The sequence below is a fragment of the Ranitomeya imitator genome, chromosome 1, assembly GCF_032444005.1.
Source record: "Ranitomeya imitator isolate aRanImi1 chromosome 1, aRanImi1.pri, whole genome shotgun sequence".
NCBI classification, from domain to species: domain Eukaryota; kingdom Metazoa; phylum Chordata; class Amphibia; order Anura; family Dendrobatidae; genus Ranitomeya; species Ranitomeya imitator.
In genome coordinates, this window is record NC_091282.1 from 203,984,760 (window position 1) to 204,009,673 (window position 24,914).

At 44.0% G+C, this 24,914-nt stretch overlaps 1 protein-coding gene across 2 annotated transcripts in view; it reads left to right on the forward strand.

Moving 5' to 3' along the window:
- The window catches only part of PRR16 (proline rich 16), a 612,007-nt gene that overhangs the window by 29,368 nt on the left and 557,725 nt on the right, over positions 1–24,914 (forward strand). The gene's annotated exons all lie outside the window — the stretch shown is intronic.

Genomic DNA, 24,914 nt, shown 5'->3' on the forward strand with positions numbered 1-24,914 from the left:
CAGCTCTGGCTTGTCAAGGTAAGGAGGCTTATTCGCCGTGCAATGCTCCTCTGGGAAATTTTATATGCAAATTGTTTCTTCAGAGAGAAAGAGGACTTGAACTCTATATCGCTATTTCCAACAGGTGGTGCTGTAGAGTTCAAGTCCTTTTTGTCTCTGAAGAGGCAATTTGCATATAAAATTTCCCAGAGGAGCAGGGCGAATAAGCCTCCTTACCTTGACAAGCCAGAGCTGGTTCATAACAAATGTTTAGTGAGCCTGTTTGTTGTGACTGTCACACAGCCGCAACACATGCAGCTGCGAAGCCAAACAGCTGATTTTTGGGAGCACTCCATGTATCCAGGTTCCCGCTGTAGTTTCTACTTTAAGCGCTATAGCGTGCTGAATAAGGAGACAGCCAACGATGTTCTCTCATCTCTAGAAATAACCCTTAAAGAAAAAAAAAGAGGGGTCATCCTTTAAATTAGGTTTATTTAATGTTGCACTGTATCTGGAAGACTGACAGTTCTAAATAAGGCTTGCACAGACAGGCATTGCTCAAAGGCATCTACAAATTACAATATAAAGTAGCAAAATAATGCAGAAATAAAATAAAGAAAACTGCAGAATTTTAATCACCTCTTTAAAAAAAAGATCTTTAAAACATAGAAAAACCCCGACATACTTGGTATTGATCCATCCGTAAAAGTCCTATTTATCAAAATATAAAATGAATTAACCTGATTGATAAAAACTGTAAAGAGAAAAAAATGAAACAACATCATTGCGGAGTCTTTTCAGCACTATAATTCAGTCAAAAACCATAATAAGAAACAATCAACATCTTGTAGTTTCTCAAAAAAATGGTCTAACAATAGAAATGAAAAGTTGCCCATAAAAAACAAGCCCTCAAACAACTTCATCAACTGAAAAATTATAATTTTACAGGTATCATATTTTGCTATTGTTTACTTACCCTTCAAGTTTTGTCACTAAAATATTATCAAATATTATCAAAATATCATTGCCAGGTCTGATGTGCATGCGACTCCGCCACCTCCTGTGATAAGCAGCTCACTGTCCATAGACAATGTACATACAGAGCCTGGTGTGGGCGGGCTTAGCTTTCTCAGCTCTGCTGCATTCTACGTCTAAAAACTCTGATTGTGTCATCATTGGATTCAGGGTTTCCTTGCCTGCATCATGCTTCTCTCAGTTAAGGTAGGAAAATCCTGCTGACAGATTCCCTTTAATTATTGTCACAATTCAATGCGGTTATTTAGTCTGTAATATATGTAGACAGTGTGCTCTGTCTCCTTCCTTGGTGTTTCTCCAAGGTTAAGCCACACCAAGTCTTAAAAGACATATAAGCTGTCAAATGTTAAGGGGATACCTAAGCAACCATTGAAGATTTATTACCATATCTTTATCAATTTAGCATGACTGTATTAGAATTTTTTTTTAAAGCTGGAGAGGAACCTCTTCAAGATATGGGGAGCATTGATGTTCTTCCAGGGTTCCCACGATCTCTCCTCAGGACTAAATCCCTTCCAGCCGATTAGTTCAACCCCTAACCGTCTTTTTGGCTAGATTATCCTTAACCTCGAATATATCAGAAGTGGTAGAAAAAGGTGAATGAGACTGGGAAGAGTGAAAACGATTAAAGACTGAAGGTTTGAGAAGTGACACATGAAAAGGATTATGAATTCGCAATGAAGCAGGCAAGTTTAACTTGTAAGCCACATCATTAATACGACTAGAGATTACAAAGGGACCAATGAAGCGAGGTCCTAGTTTCTGAGAGGGAATCTTAAGTCTAATGTAGCGAGAAGAGAGCCAAACTTTATCTCCCGGTTGATGTGGAGGACTGTCTAGACGTCTTTTGTAAGCATACCTTTTCATACGGCCACCAGCCTTAATATGAGCCTCTTAAGTCTCTTGCCAAACTTTGGAGAATTCCAAGGTACAGAGAATCCGCCACCGGTACGCCTGAGGTGGAGGAAACGGGAAGAGGAATGCCAGGGTGTTGCCCAAAGACCACAAAAAAAGGAGACTTAGAAGAAGATTCACTAGGGGGTTTGTTGTAGGCGAATTCTGCCCATGGACGCAGAGAAACCCAATCATTCTGGTGAGCATTGGAGAAATGCCGAAGATAAGACGTGAGAACTTGGTTAACGCGCTCAACCTGGCCATTGGATTGAGGATAGTAGGTCGAGGAGAAATCTAGAGTAACTTTCATTAAACCGCACAGAGCCCTCCAAAAACAGGAAGTAAATTGGACTCCTCGGTCTGACACGATATGCAGAGGAAAGCCGTGAAGTCGGAAGATCTGATGTATGAAGATCTTCGCTAACTCAGGGGCAGACGGTAGTCCTGGTAAGGAAATGAAGTGGGCCATCTTGGAAAATCGATCCACTACTACAAAGATAACAGAGCAATTCGAGGAGCAAGGCAGATCAGTGATAAAGTCCATAGCGATGTGGCTCCGTGGAACTGAAAGCACAGGAAGCGGATGCAGAAGTCCAAAAGGTAATTGCCGAGGAACTTTGTTCTTGGTGCAAGAGGGGCACGAAGCGATGAAATCCAGGACATCTTGGCGAAGAGACGGCAACGAATAATGGAGCGAAATAAGAGAGAGGGTCTTCTTACCTCCTGCGTGTCCGGCAAACTTGGAGGAGTGACCCCACCGCAGGACTCTCACCCTGTCGCAATCCGCCACGAAAGTCTTCCCAGGGGGAGAAGAAATTACATCCAAAGGAGCCATGGAAAGGATTCTAGCTGGATCAATAATATGAGCTGAACTCTCCACTTCATCCAGGGACTGAAAGGATCTTGAGAGAGCATCGGCTCTGATGCTATCACCAGGATGAAAGTGGAGCTCGAAGTCAAAACGTCCAAAAACAAAGATCATCTTGCCGAGGGTTTAACCTTTGGGCGGACTGAACATAAGCCAAATTCTTATGATCCATAAAAATGATGAAGGGATGTATGGCCCCTTCGAGAAGATAACGCCACTCCTCTAAAGTCAACTTAATGGCTAACAGTTCCTTGTCACTAATGGAATAATTAAGTTTAGAGAGGGAGAAGAACTTAGAGAAGAATCCGTAGAAGGACTGCCCCGGCTCCTATGGAAGATGCATAAACCTCAAGAATAAAAAGTTTATTGGCGTCCGTACGATAAAGCATCGGGGCTGCAGCAAATTCTTGTTTCAGAGTTTGAAAAGCGTCTTCAGCCTCGGAAGGCCAGTGAGGAGAAATGAGGAATAAATTGTCCATAATAATTGGCAAAGCCAAGAAAACGTTGAATGGCTTTTACCCCAATGGGCCGTGGCCTGTCAAGAACAGCTGACACCTTTGCAGGATCCATCTTCAGACCAGAGTTCAAGACTATAAACCCAAGAAAGGGTACACTGGACTGCTCAAAGACACACTTCTCAATCTTGGCGAAAAGTTGATTCTCCCTTAGATGTTGTAGAACCAGATGGACGTCACGTCAATGAGTGGAGAGATCAGTAGAGAAGTCGAGGATGTCGTCAAGGTGGACTACAACACTAGAATAGAGGCGATCTCGGAAGACATCGTTTACGAATTCTTGAAATACAGCAGGAGCATTACAAAGGCCGAAAGGCATGACCAGATATTCGCAATGACCGTCACAGGTGTTGAATGCGGTCTTCCACTCATCCCCTAAGCAGATACGAGCCAGATTATAAGATCCTCGAAGATCAAGCTTAGTAAATATTTGTGTTCCTCTAAGACGATCAAAGAGCTCTGGGATAAGTGGCAAAGGGTATCTGTTTTTCACTGTAATATTGTTTAGACCTCTATAATCAATGCATGGACGAAGAGAGCCATCCTTCTTCTTAACGAAAAAGAAGCCTGCTGCGGCAGGGGAAGGGGATTTCAGGATGAAACCTCTAGCAAGATTTTCTCGAACATACTCCAACATGGCTTGAGTCTCTGTGGGAGGGAGGATAGATTCTTCCTCTAGGTGGCATGGTGTCAGGAATGAGATCTATTGGGCAGTCATAGGGTCGGTGCAGAGGAAGATTCTCTGCCTCCTTCTTGTCGAAGACATCTGAGAAATCACTGTAAACTGAAGGCAAGAGAAGGAATGGGGGAAGAACGAGGAACACCAACAGGACATACTGGCAGCAGGCACCGAGCCTGACAGGAATCCCCGCAATGAAGAATATTGCCATTATGCCATTCCAAGACGGGCTCGTGGGTCCGCAACCAAGGTAGGCCAAGAAGAACTGGATGTGAAATACTGGCTAAAACATAAAACGCAATTTTTTCCTTATGCAGGACCACTACCTGGAGCTTCACTACCTGCGTGACTTGGGTTATAGTCTCCTGCAGGGGCTTGCCATCAACGAAGGTGAGGAAGAGGGGTTCTTCTAAAGTCTTAATGGGAACAGAAAATTTAATAACCTCTTCTAACCTAATAAATTTCCCCGCAGCACCCGAGTCAATATAGGTTAGTAAAGAAAAGCATTTGCCAGAAACATGCAACAAAACTGAAAGAGTGAGGGGTAGAGAGGTATCACATGCATGTAGGGAGGCCTCTCTTACCTGGCCTAGGCGGAGGAATTTTTTGGCCGTTCTGGACAAGCGCGAAGAAGATGAGAGGCATTATCACAGTAAAAACAAAGACCTTGGGTGCGTCTCTCTTGGTGACGTTGATCAGACATTTTGAGCCGATCGACTTGCATCGGCTCCGGCACCGGTACTGAAGTGGTCAACCTGAGACGAGGATTAGGTGGTCTACGTGAAGACAGTGAAGGCCGAGGAATCCTTCTCTCTTGGGCTCTCTCCTGAAAACGAAGATCAATACGGGTAGCAAAAGAAATCAGATCCTCCAAAATGGTTGGGGTATCGCGACCCGCTAACCCATACTTAATACGCCCGGATAAATCTAGCCAGAATGCTCCCACCAGAGCTTCATTATCCCAACCTAAATCGGAGGACAGGGTATGGAACTGAATAGCGTACTGACCTACTGTTAGAGATCCCTGATGCAAATTAAATAAAGACTCAGTGGTAGAGACCAGGCGACCTGGCTCGTCGAATACTCAATGAAAAGTCTCTAAAAAATTAGCTAGTTGCAAGACCACAGGGATGTCACTCTCCCAAAGAGGATTTACCCAAGCCAACGCATCTACCTCCAGGTGAGAAATTATGAAGGCTACCTTCGCCCGATCAGTAGGGTACTGTAAAGGCAAAAGCTCAAAATGGAGGCAACATTGATTTAAGAATCTCCAACGTAATTTGGGATCACCGTTATAACGTGGTGGTTTAGTCAGATGGGGAGAAGGATGAAGAGCCGAGGCAGGAACGGGCACTGACGCGGCAGACTCAAGGAGAGAAGCCGAGTGTCCACAGAGGCCATGTAGCTTAGGATATGGGCTTGAGTGTCTCGCTGTTGAGCCAGTTCTTGTTGCAGACTGACCAACTGGGAGGCATTCCTGGGATCGGAAGAGACGAGAGTCCATGGACTTCATATAGGACATCATACGGGACTGGTTCTCTCGTAAAAAGACTAGCTCTTTCTGAGCGTCCGAGGCTCCAGCGGGATCCATGGCCTGCGTATACTATCATGGAGAAAAGACAAAGGGAAGGTAAACCCGAAAGTGGACCCTCTGGGTCGCGGCCCCAGAGCCCCCGAGGTCGAGCAAACCTGATGGATGCACCCCCTATACAGGGAGTGTTAGGAACAGGCCCAAGGGGGATGGAACCGCAACTGCCGGAGCCAAAGGGATGACTGGGTCAAGACACAGATAGGTGAAAATGCTGGAAAACAAGGAAGACAATATTTAGGTTATATACAATTATTAGGTTATATACAATTATTAGGTTCTGTAGAAGGACGTAGATCTGGGGATTTATTATGATGGAATATAGGCTGAACTGGATGGACAAATGTCTTTTTTCGGCCTTACTAACTATGTTACTATGTTACTAAGACTCTGGGACGGGAGATGTCTGAAGGCAGAGAGCTGAAAAAGAAACAAAACAGTAAGGTAATCCTAAAAGACAACAGGGACACAGGTAAAATGATAAGACAGGGTAAGGATGAAGCAAAGGAAAGGCAGACAAAACACAATCAGAGGAGGCAAGGTAACTGGCTAGGCAGAATGTGTAAGGTACTGGCTAGTGAGTGGGCAAGCAGAAACGTGACCTGGGAATGATGAGGAGCACCTTGACTGAAGCAGGCGTCACAGCAATGAATATACGCAGGTGTCTTACCCAGGTAAGTGCCGAGCAGAAAAACCTTGTGGGTGCTGCCATGTTGGGGTGGAGCCACCAGGTCACGACCTCCCACAATCTCTGGTGGCAGAAGAAGCGCTACGGCGCATGCGCGAACTGCCGAAGTGCCGTGAGCTGGAGAAGCCGGGTGGAATACAGCGAGGAGGAACATCGGGAGCGCGCCGGCCGGACAGGTAAGTATCTGAGGACGTGACAAATATGAACCCCAACTCCTCACTTTTTTTTCCAATTACATTACAAGTGACACTTACCACTTTGTGTTTAATAAAGTTTTCCTACTTACAAAAGTGTTGCTTAACAATTTATGTAACCTACATGTAGTTCTTACTGGGTCTATTACACTACACTCTACGCAGTTATAGTTCTGAGACTTCCAAACTGAAAGGAAGTTCTAAATTCTTCACTGACTTCACATAATCAACTTATACAATGGAATGTGCTGTCCTAATAGAGGAATTGGACAAAATTATGAGACTGTCATTGCTTGTTATCCTGTTAATGTATCAGAGATTTTAGAGATTGGTTCAAAAGGCCTGTGATTTACCGTTGTGTGGCCACTTCTGTATTTCATACTCAGCAGTGAGCTGCTTGGAAATATTTATTGGTTATGCATCATTGTCTCACTTATTTCCTCACGTTGCTGCTCAGGAAAATGCATTTGTTTGAAATGGAAATGAATGAGGTATGTGCACAGAAAATAAAATAAGGACCTCAGTGCTGATTTCATAGACCTTTTCTCAATTTAAAGGCGTGGTTAGCTTCTACTTACAGGGAATCTCATCAGGTATGTAACATGAGGTCAGCATGAGGTAGGGGTTAAAACACTGAATTAAAAGATGTATCACTTATTAGGCTGTGTGCTATTGTTTACTTACAATAAAGGTTTTATCACTAGGAGATTATCACTGGCAGGTCTGATGAGCACACAACTGCTAGTCCAACTTTACCTACTCCTCTGATAAGAAGCTCACTGTCAGGAGATTATGTAAATACAAAGTCTGGTCTGGGCAGGGTTAGCTTTCTCAGGTCTGCTGCATCCTACATCTAAAAAATCTGTGTCAGAACTACTCCACGCAGTAAACTAAGTGACACATTGTTGGAATCGGGGTCTCTTTGCCTATATCATGCTGCTCTCAGATGAGGTAGCAAAACCTGGTGACATATTCTATTCAATCAATTCAGTGCTCCACATAAAATAAAAACAATGAGAATGTGGAATCCCAATGATTCTGGCTTTGTAGCTTCTAAAGGGACATGTTGAGTGTTATACCCAGGGTTTATTTTAGTGGATGGCAAACTAAGCAACTGCTCAGTCTCCCATTTTACGTAGATCATAGAAAAAAAGCAAACCATAGGGGAAATATATGGCAGAATTATCCTTTGGGAATCAAATGTCAGTGTTATGTGAGAATGATATGACAAAATAATGTGGGGAATATTATTATTGAAGAGGTTGTCTACTACTGGACAAACCCTTCTTAATAGCTGTAGTTTGATGCAGAAAATGAAAAAATAAAGTGCATGCTTACCAACCATCGGTAAGCATGCACAATATATACATAGAAAAACGATGAGGAAAAAACAAGCAAGGGGTGGTGCTGCAGTGGGGTGGGGTAACCAACTGATTAAAATCTCTGGTTCACAATGACAGTAATTTTGACTCGGGGTGCCCAAACTTTTACATGACACTGTAACTATAATAGGTGCAGCGTTTGCAATTGTATCCAGGCCTTAGAGACTGGGAGGCTCAATATGTCCCTGTGCCCTATAATAAAAAAGACTATTAACATTAACCCCTTAACCCCCAGAGCTTTTTTCGGTTCTGCGTTTTTGTTTTTCGTTCCCCTTCTTCCCAGAGCCATAACTTTTTTATTTTTCGGTCAATATGGCCATGTGAGGGCTTGTTTTACGCAGGACAAGTTGCAAAAAAAGTGCAATCCTACACTGTTTTTTTGTTTGGCTTTTTACTAGTTTCACTAAATGCTAAAACTGACCTGCCATTATGATTTTCCAGGTCATTACGAGTTCATAGACACCAAACATATATAGGTGTCTGGAAAATAAATTCCAAACTTTGTAAAAAAAAAAATTGCACCATTTTCCGATACCCGTAGCGTCTTTATTTTTCGTGATCTCGGTATTTTAGGGTTAATATCTGTGGGTGGATCGCGATTCCACCCGCGGCTATTCAGGGCACATGTCAGCTGTTCTAAACAGCTGATATGTACCGGGAAAGATGTGGGCTCACCGCCGGAGCCCACATCAAAGGGAGGGAGGCCGACATCGGCATACTTTTATGCCCGATGTCGGAAAGGGGTTAGAGACCTGTTATCGTTGGGGGCCCTGTTGCAGATTTTACATTGGGGCCTACAAACATCAATGTATGCGTCTAGATGTGTCATTGCATTTTATAAAATAACACAGTACAAAAAGCCCCTTTATAACATCACTTTCTTCATAATGATAAGCTTTAAGACATGACTATCAACAGTTTTCAATGTTTAATGCATGCATTATTCCTGGAAATAATAAAATGGTCGCTATAAACCTTTACTGTAGCCCATACTAGAATGTCTTCTTTCATTTACTGCATTTTCTTTATATTTTTCTTTCTTTCTATTTCACGAAAGTCAAAATCAGTGACTCTGGGGGCATCCCGAAGTATCTCAGAAGGCTTTTATCTACACGAAACCTCTGTGTTCGTCGGTTTGTAATTATTAAGGGCACTCGGAAGGAAGATGAAATAGGACTAGCTTTCAACTGTAGTGCTTAGTAATAACATTTAACAGGATTTGCAACATCAGTATCCAAGCCGTGAAATGTTTCGTATTGCTGTACCCAAAGTAATAAGTAATGGTGTCGATTCCAAAGTGTAAGAGTTTGCCCTTTAGCTTAAACCATATATTTTATATGTAATGGGCATTTTTATATGCTTTTTTAAAATGTATTTTCTATCCTTGCACATAGGAGATGTAGATGCTGGTAGAAAAAGCTTTTGGAATTAACCTCTGAGATACTTATCGCTAGGAAATAAGGTAAAAGAATAAAGGCATTTTGGGTTTAACATTACTTCACATGAAGCTCACGTCATTGCAAAGGAACATGTATGTTAGGTTTTTAGGTTCCTCTGCAAAAACTTGAAATGCTATGTTCTTCATTTGACTGTCTTATATGTGCCGCCTAATGATGACAATGGTTCTTCTGTATTGCATTGTATGGTATTTTTTAAGTCAACTGTTAATTATAGTCCTGGTGTCAAGATGAATGGCATTACTAGTATGGGATGTGAGCTTTTTAGTGAAGTATAATGTTACAATGTTAAAATAAGTATATGGCAAACTCTCGATAGGTATCCATTCAGTATAATGGGTTACCCTGGCTGTTATAAAGCTTGGCAAAATTTGAGCAAGAAAAAAATATTTGTTAGGTATAGTGTAGATTGAGTATGGAATGATGTTAGAAACTTGATTCCAGCTCACCCAGTTGCTCTATGCTCATCCACCTGGGGCTCAGACACCGGCCTTGCCCTGGCCTCACATCAAGGAAAATAGAAAAAATTGGAGTCCGTCTCAACAGGACTGGATTTTCCTTTTCTTTTTCAAAAGAAAATATAGTGCATACTAAACAAAAATTTACATGGTCGACACGACCCCGTCGACGCGTTTCAACTGCACTAGGCAGTCTTACTCATGAGCTTAAAATTCATTAGTTATTCCCTGCAAATTGAATTTTCCTTATTTTGCTCTGGTATCTAAGACCACAAAGCATAATATGTATTCAAATTAAAAAAATATTATTATTCACCTTACTGCTCTTGTTTCCAACCCCTCCACTCCTCAACATCTCCCATCTGATCTGTGTCATATCTTCTGATCCTCACTGCTCACACTGAAATCTCCTAAAGTGTGCCAAAGATCACAACATCGTGACATCGCAACATGCGATATGTCTTTGCTCGTGTAAGCACAAAACTGCCCCAAGCCTCATCATGGCCAGATTTCTGGCTCATTGTTTTCTGCACAAGCGGCGTGGATCAGACAGTGCGACAAGGACTGGACAAGTAACACTGAGGAGCTGGAGAGGTGAGCAGTAAGGTGAGTATAGGAATTTTTTTTCACCTTTTGACTGGCCCTTTATGGTTCAAAATTGGCGATTGTTTGTGTTTGTAAGATTCAAATCTACTAAAATGTATTCACTCATTTTAAGACCCGGTAGAAAGGAACAGGCATGACCTCGATACAGAAAAATTAACACCTTCCTGACATTGGATGTACTGGTAAATCCTGTTTTGCAGTGCGGTCCCGCAAATGGACGTACCGGTACTTCTTGGCGATCGCGTGGGCTCAGGAATAGTGCCCGCATGATTGTGGCCGCGGGCTTGGCTTAAGTGATAACCAAGACCAGCGCAGTTTAACCCACTAAATGTTGGAATCAATAAGGTAAAACAAGTTAAAGTCCAATATAGGGACCAAATTAAAAAAGTGAAATAAATGCTTAAAAAATCATAAATTATATTTTAAAAAAAATCACAAAATAAAGAAAAAATATTATACAAATAAATACGTATATTTATGTAAAAACAATACTCTTCAAGATCATGTGCACACGTAGCATAAGTAATGCGTTTTTCGGCAGCTATTTTTTTCTGCAGAAAATCTGCTGCATTTAGCTATCCAAGCAAAGTCATTGTCCATGACAACTCATGCCATTTGAACTTTGCATATTTTGATGTGTTTTATCTCTATGGGGAGCCTCATGTAAAAACAATACAGTAGAGTTTTTGTTTTAAGTGCAGTAACTAAACTTTTCTTTACAAAAAAAAATTAAATCTACCCCCAAAATACATCAAACATAGGAAATAACACATCTAAATGATGCAGCAAAACTACAATAATCATAGAAGCTTTTTATTGTGTATTTGTTGGTGACACCTGTATAAAACTTGTGAATAAAAAAATGCAGCATTTACCCTACATTTAAACGTGACCCAATAACCGTTCCTCTCATTATCTCAAAATCCTTCCTGGTTAAAACAAAAATTCTAAATGTCTGCATGTAATTTAACAGGTTTTGGATGCTGCAAACTTTGGAGACTTTCAAGCTTGATTTCAAACAGACTTTTACTGAATCAACTTCTACCCCTTGTTCTTCTGTATATTGTGTCTCACGATTTGCAAAGCTGTCAGTTACATGACTTGAGTGTTATTTCTGTTTGCAATGCTTGTCATGTTTTTCTTGTTTTCTTATGCTGTAGATCTTAAAAAGAAGGCCAAGACCACTCTTCAAACATTGTACATGCTATGTTGGGGTCATCTTAAGACAGTATAGCAATGTTTGCTGTATATTTCTGCTGCTTTTAAGTCATATTCTTTTCAACTACCAGAAAAAAATATTATGTGCAGAATGTGCTATGCTAACTTTTTTTTATGTGTAGGGCAACATTTGTCAGGTTTATTTATATGCATTGTTCCTGTGTCTATAGGCACCCATTCTGAAGGGTGTCTGCTAATAGGAGATTGTATGTACTGTAGGTGCGTAGGTGATTCATCAAGACTGATTCTCTTGCTGGTCTTAAATAGATGGTGTTTTGAAGCTGATTCATTTAAGGTACCTTCACACTGAACGATATCGCTAGCGATCCGTGACGTTGCAGCGTCCTGGCTAGCGATATCGTTCAGTTTGACACGCAGCAGCGATCAGGATCCTGCTGTGCTGTCGCTGGTCGCTGCAGAAAGTCCAGAACTTTATTTCATCGCTGGACTTCCTGCAGACATCGCTGAATCGGCGTGTGTGATGCCGATTCAGCGATGTCTTCACTGGTAACCAGGGTAAACATCGGGTTACTAAGCGCAGGGCTGCGCTTAGTAACCCGATGTTTACCCTGGTTACCAACGTAAACGTAAAAAAAACAAACACTACATACTTACCTTCAGCTGTCTGTCCCCGGCGCTCTGCTTCTCTGCACTGGCTGTGAGCGCCAGCCGGAAAGCACAGCGGTGACGTCACCGCTGTGCTTTCCGGCTGCTGTGCTCACAGTCCCAGGGACTATGTTATATAGACCATGCTTCTGCACAATCAGACACATCCATTACACAGGGGAACATTTCTAAGATTATCTCTGGTCAAGAAGATCATTTTAGCACATCCAGTTGTGGAACATATTTTTTATTCTAAGATCTATTAATTAACATTTACTTTGTTCATGGGAAAACTCCTTTCATGAATAAGGTAAAATACAAAGTGGTTTGTGCTCCCTGTGTGCCTTGTCACAAATATTACTCCAGCTCCACTTTGGCGAAGCTGGGGCAAGAATGGCGTGAAGACACCAAAGGTTGCATGTTACTGGGGCATCTTTGTATTTGCCCAAATATTGACTTTTCAAAGCTTTATTCACCAGAAATATGTCAAACAGGCTTTGATGAATGGCACCTTTTGTGTCTTCATGTTCCCTGTGCTGTGGCAGTGACAGGAGGTCCGCTTTTTATCCTCTCAGTGACATTTGCCCACACTTTGTACTCAACAGTTGGGTCCGTAAACATAAATCCCAATATCTTCGTGCTAAAGCAAATCATTCATTCTAAAAATTAATCTGTGGAGTGATCGTTTTAAATGTATTAAGTAAGATATCATCAAAGCTGCCAAGTAATCCCAAATCATGTGAAAGATTTAGGTCAGACTGGTAGATTTCCAGAACTAAATTTAGCAACTTAAAAGAAATCCAGTTAAATATCATAGACAGCCTCCAGCTGGACACAAGTCTTAAGTTTCCCTATTGTTCTCTGACAACAAGACCTATACATGTATTTATCTGTGAGAAAAACATCAATCAATTCTAAATTCCCCGACATTGTCCAAAATGTCCAAACATTAAAATGTATAAATCCTAATTTTTTAATGTAGCTTCATCTCAGCTCCATTTACTGATCGTCTAGAAGAAACAAAAGGACAGTTAAGTAAAATCATTCATTTTGTGTCTGGTTTTGTGTGAATGTCCGCATCTTTTGTGAGAAATAACATGAATGCTATAGTGTCACAATTTTCATGCACATCATTTCTTAAGAAAATTGGCATGCATAAATCACCGACCTGCACATTACGGCTTCCTTCAATTCTTGGCTACTATATTTAGAAGTAGACAGAGAGGAACCACTTTGCTGCTCTCAGAACCTGACATGTCATTTTGCTCTAAGTATCACCTGCCATTAACTGATAAAACAGGACACTCTGCTTGGTTATACAGCTAGGTGCATACCCTTACAATAAAAACAGTTATTTCACCCTTTGCAGAAAGAAATGGAAGAAAAACACACAAATGCATTGGTCAAAGCATCTGCATATATTATTATTATTATTATTATTATTTATTTATATAGCACCATTGATTCCATGGTGCTGTACATGAGAAGGGGTTACATACAAGTTACAGATATCACTTACAGTAAACAAACTAACAATGACGGACTGATACAGAGGGGCGAGGACCCTGCCCTTGCGGGCTTACATTCTACAGGATTATGGGGAAGGAGACAGTAGGTTGGGGGTTGCAGGAGCTCCGGTGTTGGTGAGGCGGTAGCTTCAATAGTGATGAGGCGGCAGCGGTGTCAGTGCAGGCTGTAGGCTTTCCTGAAGAGATGAGTTTTCAGGTTCCGTCTGAAGGATCCGACTGTGGTTGATAGTCGGACGTGTTGGGGCAGAGAGTTCCAGAGGATGGGGGATATTTGGGAGAAGTCTTGGAGGCGATTGGTTGAGGAGCGAATAAGTGTGGAAGAGAGAAGGAGGTCTTGGGAGGACCGGAGATTGCGTGAGGGAAGATATCGGGAGATTAGTTCAGAGATATATGGAGGAGACAGGTTATGGAGGGCTTTGTAGGTCAGTATTATTAATTTGAACTGGATACGCTGAGGGAATGGGAGCCAGTGAAGAGATTTGCAGAGGGAAGAAGCGGAGGAGTAGCGAGGAGAGAGATGGATTAGTCGGGCAGCAGAGTTAAGGATGGACTGGAGAGGTGCAAGGGTGTTAGCAGGGAGGCCACAGAAAAGGATGTTGCAGTAGTCAAGGCGGGAGATGATGAGGGCATGCACAAGCATTTTAGTAGATTGGGGGTTGAGGAAAGAACGGATCCTGGAGATATTTTTGAGCTGGAGGCGACAGGAGGTGGAAAGAGCTTGGATGTGTGGTTTGAAGGACAGGGCAGAGTTGAAGGTTACTCCGAGGCAGTGGACTTCGGGTACGGGGGAAAGCATGATGTCTGTTGTGAATTCTGTGGCAGAGCTCCCTCCTGTGGTCACAAGTGGTACTTCGGCTGATTCTCTCTGTGAGCTTCCGTTAGTGGAGGAGAGTGGTACTGCGGCTTCTGAGTTTCCTTCCTCAGGTGATGTGGTGAAGTTGTTAGGTGCTGCTCTATTTAACTCCACCTGGTGCTTTGATCCTGGCCTCCAGTCAATGTTCTAGTATTGGACCTGTTTCCTCCTGGATCGTTCCTGTGGCCTGCTGCTCTGCATAGCTAAGTTCTGCTTTGCTATTTTGTTTGCTGTTATTTACTGTCCAGCTTGTCTATTTGTTTTTCCTTGCTTGCTGGAAGCTCTGGGACGCAGAGGGTGTACCTCCGTGCCGTTAGTTCGGTATGGAGGGTCTTTTTGCCCCCTTTGCGTGGTTGTTTGTAGGGTTTTGTGTTGACCGCAAAGTTACCTTTCCTATCCTCGCTCTGTTTAGTAAGTCGGGCCTCACTTTGCTAAATCTATTTCATCTCTACGTTTGTCTTTTCATCTAACTCACAGTCATTATATGTGGGGGCTGCCTTTTCCTTTGGGGTATTTCTCTGAGGCAAGGTAGGCTTATTTTCTATCTTCAGGCTAGCTAGTTTCTCAGGCTGTGCCGAGTTGCATAGGGAGCGTTAGGCGCAATCCACGGCTGCCTTTAGTGTGGTTGGAGAGGATTAGGGATTGCGGTCAGCACAGTTCCCACGTCTCAGAGCTCATTCTATGTTTTTGGGTTATTGTCAAATCACTGTATGTGCTCTGACTTCTATGTCCATTGTGGTACTGAATTATCTCATCATAACAGTACTGGAGGCCAAAAGTACTAATGATTCTCAATAGAGGGAAAAAAGAAGTTCTGAGACCATTTTTTTTTCTCTGCACTGTGTTTTGCCTTTTTTTTCCCCTAGACATTTGGGTGGTTCAGTACACAGGTGTAGCGATGGACATTAAAGGTCTGTCTTCATGTGTGGATCAGCTCTCGGCAAGAGTACAAAAGATTCAAGACACTATTGATCAGAAATCTATGTTAGAACCAAGAATTCCTATTCCTGATTTGTTTTTTGGAGATAGAACTAAATTTCTGAGTTTCAAAAATAATTGTAAACTATTTCTGGCCTTGAAACCTCGCTCCTCTGGTGACCCAGTTCAACAAGTTTTGATCATTATTTCTTTTTTACGTGGCGACCCTCAGGACTGGGCATTTTCTCTTGCGCCAGGAGATCCTGCATTAAGTAATATCGAATAGCGTTTTTTCTGGCGCTCGGATTGCTGTACGATGAACCTAATACAGTGGATCAGGCAGAGAAGAATTTGCTGGCTCTGTGTCAGGCTCAGGATGATATAGAGGTATATTGTCAGAAATTTAGAAAGTGGTCCGTACTCACTCAATGGAATGAAGGTGTGCTCGCAGCTATTTTCAGAAAGGATCTCTCTGAAGCCCTTAAGGATGTCATGGTGGGATTTCCTATGCCTGCTGGTTTGAATGAGTCTATGTCTTTGGCTATTCAGATCGGTCGACGCTTGCGTGAGCGTAAATCTGTGCACCATTTGGCGGTATTACCTGAGCTTAAACCTGAGCCTATGCAGTGCGATAGGACTTTGACCAGAGTTGAACGGCAAGAACACAGACGTCTGAATGGGCTGTGTTTCTACTGTGGTTATTCCACTCATGCTATCTCTGATTGTCCTAAGCGCACTAAGCGGTTCGCTAGGTCTGCCACCATTGGTACGGTACAGTCAAAATTTCTTTTGTCCGTTACCTTAATCTGCTCTTTGTCATCGTATTCTGTCATGGCATTTGTGGATTCAGGCGCTGCCCTGAATTTGATGGACTTGGAGTATGCTAGGCGTTGTGGGTTTATCTTGGAGCCCTTGCAGTGTCCTATTCCATTGAGAGGAATTGATGCTACGCCTTTGGCCAAGAATAAGCCTCAGTACTGGACCCAGCTGACCATGTGCATGGCTCCTGCACATCAGGAGGTTATTCGCTTTCTGGTGTTGCATAATCTGCATGATGTGGTCGTGTTGGGGTTGCCATGGCTACAAGTCCATAATCCAGTATTAGATTGGAAATCCATGTCTGTGTCCAGCTGGGGTTGTCAGGGGTTACATGGTGATGTCCCATTTCTGACTATTTCGTCATCCACCCCTTCTGAGGTTCCAGAGTTCTTGTCTGATTACCGGGATGTATTTGATGAGCCCAAGTCCGATACCCTACCTCTGCATAGGGATTGTGATTGTGCTATCGATTTGATTCCTGGTAGTAAATTCCCAAAAGGTCGACTGTTTAATTTGTCTGTGCCTGAGCACGCCGCTATGCGGAGTTATGTGAAGGAGTCCTTGGAGAAGGGGCATATTCGCACATCATCGTCGCCATTAGGAGCAGGGTTCTTTTTTGTAGCCAAGAAGGATGGTTCGCTGAGACCTTGTATTGATTACGCCTTCTAAATAAGATCACGGTAAAATTTCAGTACCCCTTGCCATTGTTATCTGATTTGTTTGCTCGGATTAAGGGGGCCAGTTGGTTCACCAAGATAGATCTTCGTGGTGCGTATAATCTTGTGCGTATTAAGCGAGGCGATGAATGGAAAACTGCATTTAATACGCCCGAGGGCCATTTTGAGTATCTAGTAATGCCATTCGGACTTGCCAATGCTCCATCAGTGTTTCAGTCCTTTATGCATGACATCTTCCGAGAGTACCTGGATAAATTCCTGATTGTGTACTTGGATGACATTTTGATCTTCTCGGATGATTGGGAATCTCATGTGAAGCAGGTCAGAACGGTGTTTCAGTTCCTGCGTGCTAATTCTTTGTTTGTGAAGGGATCAAAGTGTCTCTTTGGTGTTCAGAAGGTTTTATTTTTGGGGTTCATCTTTTCCCCTTCTACTATCGAGATGGACCCTGTTAAGGTCCAAGCCATCCATGATTGGACTCAGCCAACATCTCTGATAAGTCTGCAAAAGTTCCTGGGCTTTGCTAATTTTTATCGTCGCTTCATCTGCAATTTTTCTAGTATTGCTAAACCATTGACCAATTTGACCAAGAAGGGTGCTGATGTGGTCAATTGGTCTTCTGCTGCTGTGGAGGCTTTTCAAGAGTTGAAGCGTCGTTTTTCTTCTGCCCCTGTGTTGTGTCAACCAGATGTTTCGCTTCCATTCCAGGTCGAGGTTGATGCTTCTGAGATTGGAGCAGGGGCTGTTTTGTCGCAGAGAAGTTCTGATTGCACGGTGATGAAACCATGCGCCTTCTTTTCTAGGAAGTTTTCGCCTGCTGAGCGTAATTATGATGTGGGCAATCGAGAGTTGCTGGCCATGAAGTGGGCATTCGAGGAGTGGCGTCATTGGCTTGAAGGAGCTAAGCATCGCGTACTGGTCTTGACTGATCATAAGAACTTGACTTATCTCGAGTCTGCCAAGCGGTTGAATCCCAGACAGGCTCGTTGGTCGCTGTTTTTTGCCCGTTTTGACTTTGTGATTTCGTACCTTCCGGGCTCTAAAAATGTGAAGGCGGATGCTCTGTCTAGGAGTTTTGTGCCTGACTCTCCGGGTTTATCTGAGCCGGCGGGTATCCTCAAAGATGGAGTAATTGTGTCTGCCATCTCCCCTGATTTGCGGCGAGTGCTGCAAAAATTTCAGGCTAATAAACCTGATCGTTGCCCAGCGGAGAAACTGTTTGTCCCTGATAGGTGGACGAATAAAGTTATCTCTGAGGTTCATTGTTCGGTGTTGGCTGGTCATCCTGGAATCTTTGGTACCAGAGAGTTGGTGGCTAGATCCTTTTGGTGGCCATCTCTATCGCGGGATGTGCGTTCTTTTGTGCAGTCCTGTGGGATTTGTGCTCGGGCTAAGCCCTGCTGTTCTCGTGCCAGTGGGTTGCTTTTACCCTTGCCGGTCCCGAAGAGGCCTTGGACACATATCTCTATGGATTTTATTTCAGATCTTCCCGTCTCTCAAAACATGTCAGTCATTTGGGTGGTCTGTGATCGCTTCTCTAAGATGGTCCATTTGGTACCCTTGTCTAAATTACCTTCCTCCTTTGATTTGGTGCCATTGTTCTTCCAGCATGTGGTTCGTTAACATGGCATTCCAGAGAATATCGTTTCTGACAGAGGTTCCCAGTTTGTTTCGAGGTTTTGGCGAGCCTTTTGTGGTAGGATGGGCATTGACTTGTCTTTCTCCTCGGCTTTCCATCCTCAGACTAATGGCCAGACCGAACGAACCAATCAGACCTTGGAAACATATCTGAGATGCTTTGTTTCTGCTGATCAGGATGACTGGGTGTCCTTTTTGCCTTTGGCTGAGTTCGCCCTTAATAATCGGGCCAGCTCGGCTACCTTGGTTTTGCCGTTTTTCTGCATCTCTGGGTTCCATCCTCGTTTCTCTTCAGTGCAGGTTGAGTCTTCGGACTGTCCTGGTGTGGATACTGTGGTGGACAGGTTGCAGCAGATTTGGACTCATGTAGTGGACAATTTGACCTTGTCCCAGGAGAAGGCTCAACGTTTCGCTAATCGCAGACGCTGTGTGGGTCCCCGACTTCGTGTTGGGGATTTGGTTTGGTTATCTTCTCGTCATATTCCTATGAAGGTTTCCTCTCCTAAGTTTAAACCTCGTTTCATTGGTCCGTATAGGATTTCTGAGGTTCTTAATCCTGTGTCTTTTCGTCTGACCCTTCCAGATTCTTTTTCCATACATAACGTGTTCCATAGGTCATTGTTGCGGAGATACGTGGCACCTATGGTTCCATCTGTTGATCCTCCTGCCCCGGTTTTGGTGGAGGGGGAGTTGGAGTATATTGTGGAGAAGATTTTGGATTCTCGTCTTTCAAGACGGAAACTCCAGTATCTGGTTAAGTGGAAGGGTTATGCTCAGGAAGATAATTCCTGGGTCTTTGCCTCTGATGTCCATGCTCCCGATCTTGTTCGTGCCTTTCATATGGCTCATCCTGGTCGTCCCGGGGGCTCTGGTGAGGGTTCGGTGACCCCTCCTCAAGGGGGGGTTCTATTGTGAATTCTGTGGCAGAGCTCCCTCCTGTGGTCACAAGTGGTACTTCGGCTGATTCTCTCTGTGAGCTTCCGTTAGTGGAGGAAAGTGGTACTGCGGCTTCTGAGTTTCCTTCCTCAGGTGATGTGGTGAAGTCGTTAGGTGCTGCTCTATTTAACTCCACCTGGTGCTTTGATCCTGGCCTCCAGTCAATGTTCTAGTATTGGACCTGTTTCCTCCTGGATCGTTCCTGTGGCCTGCTGCTCTGCATAGCTAAGTTCTGCTTTGCTATTTTGTTTGCTGTTTTTTACTGTCCAGCTTGTCTATTTGGTTTTCCTTGCTTGCTGGAAGCTCTGGGACGCAGAGGGTGTACCTCCGTGCCGTTAGTTCGGTATGGAGGGTCTTTTTGCCCCCTTTGCGTGGTTGTTTGTAGGGTTTTGTGTTGACCGCAAAGTTACCTTTCCTATCCTCGCTCTGTTTAGTAAGTCGGGCCTCACTTTGCTAAATCTATTTCATCTCTACTGTTATGATTAGGCAATTCAGTACCACAGTGAACATAGAGGTCAGAGCACATACAGTGATCTGACAATAATCCAAAAACAGAACGAGCTCTGAGACGTGGGAACTCTGTTGACCGCAATCCCTAATCCTATCCAACAACACTAGAGGCAGCCGTGAATTGCGCCTAACGCTACCTATGCAACTCGGCAAGCCTGAGAAACTAGCTAGCCTGAAGATAGAAAATAAGCCTACCTTGCCTCAGAGAAATACCTCAAAGGAAAAGGCAGCCCCCCACATATAATGACTGTGAGTAAGATGAAAAGACAAACGTAGAGATGAAATAGATTTAGCAAAGTGAGGCCCGACTTACTGAACAGAGCGAGGATAGGAAAGGTAACTTTGCGGTCAACACAAAACCCTAAAAACCACGCAAAGGGGGCAAAAAGACCCTCCGTACCGAACTAACGGCACGGAGGTACACCCTCTGCGTCCCAGAGCTTCCAGCAAACAAATAGATAAGCTGGACAGAAGAAAAGCAAACAAAATAGCAAAGGAAAACTTAGCTATGCAGAGCAGCAGGCCACAGGAACGATCCAGGAGGAAAACAAGTCCAATACTGGAACATAGACAGGAAGCCAGAATCAAAGCACTAGGTGGAGTTAAGTAGAGCAGCACCTAACGACCTCACCACATCACCTGAGGGAGGAAACTCAGAAGCCGCAGTACCACTTCCCTCCACCAACGGAAGCTTACAGAGAGAATCAGCCGAAGTACCACTTGTGACCACAGGAGGGAGCTCTGCCACAGAATTCACAACAGTACCCCCCCTTGAGGAGGGGTCACCGAACCCTCACCAGAGCCCCCAGGCCGACCAGGATGAGCCACATGAAAGGCACGAACAAGATCGGGAGCATGGACATCAGAGGCAAAGACCCAGGAATTATCTTCCTGAGCATAACCCTTCCACTTAACCAGATACTGGAGTTTCCGTCTTGAAACACGAGAATCCAAAATCTTCTCCACAATATACTCCAACTCCCCCTCCACCAAAACCGGGGCAGGAGGATCAACAGATGGAACCATAGGTGCCACGTATCTCCGCAACAATGACCTATGGAATACGTTATGTATGGAAAAAGAATCTGGAAGGGTCAGACGAAAAGACACAGGATTAAGAACCTCAGAAATCCTATACGGACCAATGAAACGAGGTTTAAACTTAGGAGAGGAAACCTTCATAGGAATATGACGAGAAGATAACCAAACCAGATCCCCAACACGAAGTCGGGGACCCACACAGCGTCTGCGATTAGCAAAACGTTGAGCCTTCTCCTGGGACAAGGTCAAATTGTCCACTACCTGAGTCCAAATCTGCTGCAATCTGTCCACAACAGTATCCACACCAGGACAGTCCGAAGACTCAACCTGTCCTGACGAGAAACGAGGATGGAACCCATAGTTGCAGAAAAATGGCGAAACCAAGGTAGCCGAGCTAGCCCGATTATTAAGGGCGAACTCAGCCAAAGGCAAAAAGGACACCCAGTCATCCTGATCAGCAGAAACAAAACATCTCAGATATGTTTCCAAGGTCTGATTGGTTCGTTCGGTCTGGCCATTAGTCTGAGGATGGAAAGCTGAGGAAAAAGACAAGTCAATGCCCATCCTACCACAAAAGGCTCGCCAAAACCTCGAAACAAACTGGGAACCTCTGTCAGAAACGATATTCTCTGGAATGCCATGTAAACGAACCACATGCTGGAAGAACAATGGCACCAAATCAGAGGAGGAATGCAATTTAGACAAGGGTACCAAATGGACCATCTTAGAAAAGCGATCACAGACCACCCAAATGACTGACATCTTTTGAGAAACGGGAAGATCTGAAATAAAATCCATAGAGATATGTGTCCAAGGCCTCTTCGGGACTGGCAAGGGCAAAAGCAACCCACTGGCACGAGAACAGCAGGGCTTAGCCCGAGCACAAATCCCACAGGACTGCACAAACGTACGCACATCCCGCGACAGAGATGGCCACCAAAAGGATCTAGCCACTAACTCTCTGGTACCAAAGATTCCAGGATGACCAGCCAAGACCAAACAATGAACCTCAGAGAACTTTATTCGTCCACCTATCAGGGACAAACAGTTTCTCCACTGGACAACGATCAGGTTTATTAGCCTGTAAATTTGGCAGCACTCGCCGCAAATCAGGGGAGATGGCAGACACAATTACTCCCTCTTTGAGGATACCCGCCGGCTCAGATACACCCGGAGAGTCGGGCACAAAACTCCAAGACAGAGCATCTGCCTTCACATTTTTAGAGCCCGGAAGGTATGAAATCACAAAGTCAAAACGGGCAAAAAACAACGACCAACGAGCTTGTCTAGGATTCAACCGCTTGGCGGACTCGAGATAAGTCAAGTTCTTATGATCAGTCAAGACCACCACGCGATGCTTAGCTCCTTCAAGCCAATGACGCCACTCCTCGAATGCCCACTTCATGGCCAGCAACTCTCGGTTGCCCACATCATAATTTCGCTCAGCAGGCGAAAACTTCCTGGAATAGAAGGCGCACGGTTTCATCACTGAGCAATCAGAACCTCTCTGCGACAAAACAGCCCCTGCTCCAATCTCAGAAGCATCAACCTCGACCTGGAACGGAAGCGAAACATCTGGTTGACACAACACAGGGGCAGAAGAAAAACGACGCTTCAACTCTTGAAAAGCTTCCACAGCAGCAGAAGACCAATTGACCACATCAGCACCCTTCTTGGTCAAATCGGTCAATGGTTTAGCAATACTAGAAAAATTGCAGATGAAGCGACGATAAAAATTAGCAAAGCCCAGGAACTTTTGCAGACTTTTCAGAGATGTCGGCTGAGTCCAATCATGGATGGCTTGGACCTTAACAGGATCCATCTCGATAGTAGAAGGGGAAAAGATGAACCCCAAAAATGAAACCTTCTGCACACCAAAGAGACACTTTGATCCCTTCACAAACAAAGAATTAGCACGCAGGACCTGAAAAACCGTTCTGACCTGCTTCACATGAGACTGCCAATCATCCGAGAAGATTAAAATGTCATCCAAGTACACAATCAGGAATTTATCCAGGTACTCTCGGAAGATGTCATGCATAAATGACTGAAACACTGATGGAGCATTGGCAAGTCCGAATGGCATTACTAGATACTCAAAATGACCCTCGGGCGTATTAAATGCAGTTTTCCATTCATCGCCTCGCTTAATTCGCACAAGATTATACGCACCACGAAGATCTATCTTGGTGAACCAACTAGCCCCCTTAATCCGAGCAAACAAATCAGATAACAACGGCAAGGGGTACTGAAATTTAACCGTGATCTTATTTAGAAGGCGGTAATCTATACAAGGTCTCAGCGAACCATCCTTCTTGGCTACAAAAAAGAACCCTGCTCCTAATGGCGACGATGACGGGCGAATATGCCCCTTCTCCAGGGACTCCTTCACATAACTGCGCATAGCGGCGTGCTCAGGCACAGATAAATTAAACAATCGGCCTTTTGGGAGCTTACTACCAGGAATCAAATTGATAGCACAATCACAATCCCTATGCGGAGGTAGGGCATCGGACTTGGGCTCATCAAATACATCCTGGTAATCAGACAAGAACTCTGGAACCTCAGAAGGGGTGGATGACGAAATTGACAGAAATGGAACATCACCATGTACCCCCTGACAACCCCAGCTGGACACCGACATGGATTTCCAATCTAATACTGGATTATGGACTTGTAGCCATGGCAACCCCAACACGACCACATCATGCAGATTATGCAACACCAGAAAGCGAATAACCTCCTGATGTGCAGGAGCCATGCACATGGTCAGCTGGGTCCAGTACTGAGGCTTATTCTTGGCCAAAGGCGTAGCATCAATTCCTCTCAATGGAATAGGACACTGCAAGGGCTCCAAGAAAAACCCACAATGCTTAGCATACTCCAAGTCCATCAAATTCAGGGCAGCGCCTGAATCCACAAATGCCATGACAGAATACGATGACAAAGAGCAGATCAAGGTAACGGACAGAAGAAATTTTGACTGTACTGTACCAATGGTGGCAGACCTAGCGAACCGCTTAGTGCGCTTAGGACAATCAGAGATAGCATGAGTGGAGCCACCACAGTAGAAACACAGCCCATTCAGACGTCTGTGTTCTTGCCGTTCAACTCTGGTCAAAGTCCTATCGCACTGCATAGGCTCAGGTTTAAGCTCAGGTAATACCGCCAAATGGTGCACAGATTTACGCTCACGCAAGCGTCGACCAATCTGAATGACCAAAGACATAGACTCATTCAAACCAGCAGGCATAGGAAATCCCACCATGACATCCTTAAGGGCTTCAGAGAGACCCTTTCTGAACATAGCTGCCAGCGCAGATTCATTCCATTGAGTGAGCACGGACCACTTTCTAAATTTCTGACAATATACCTCTATCTCATCCTGACCCTGACAAAGAGCCAGCAAATTTTTTTCTGCCTGATCCACAGAATTAGGCTCATCGTACAGCAATCCGAGCGCCAGGAAAAACGCATCGATATTACTTAATGCAGGATCTCCCGGCGCAAGAGAAAATGCCCAGTCCTGAGGGTCGCCACGCAAAAAAGAAATAATGATCAGAACCTGTTGAACTGGATCACCAGAGGAGCGAGGTTTCAAGGCCAGAAATAGTTTACAATTATTTTTGAAACTCAGAAACTTAGTTCTATCACCAAAAAGCAAATCAGGAATAGGAATTCTTGGTTCTAACATAGATTTCTGATCAATAGTGTCTTGAATCTTTTGTACTCTTGCCGAGAGCTGATCCACACATGAAGACAGACTTCTAATGTCCATTGCTACACCTGTGTCCAGAACCACCCAAATGTCTAGGGGAAAAAAAAG